This window comes from Eucyclogobius newberryi, unplaced genomic scaffold (genome assembly GCF_026437365.1).
Source record: "Eucyclogobius newberryi isolate DKJ021-1_F unplaced genomic scaffold, fEucNew1.0.hap1 SCAF_5, whole genome shotgun sequence".
NCBI lineage: Eukaryota > Metazoa > Chordata > Actinopteri > Gobiiformes > Gobiidae > Eucyclogobius > Eucyclogobius newberryi.
Window position 1 is genome coordinate 39,681,464 of NW_027316167.1, and position 202 is coordinate 39,681,665.

Below are 202 nucleotides of genomic sequence, written 5' to 3' on the forward strand. Positions count from 1 at the left end.
CTGTAATCGAACACGCGTTGCCGTGGGAACACTGATACCAGAGCTGGGAGGCGGACGCACACTTAGCTCCTTAAACATGGCACTTTCACTCTGCAGGGTGCGTTTCTCTGGGACATGTGAGAGGAGGAAAGTATCAAAAAAGTATGTGTATACTATGTGGAAATAGTAAAAAGTTGATCACGTTTGTCAGTGGACAAAGTTT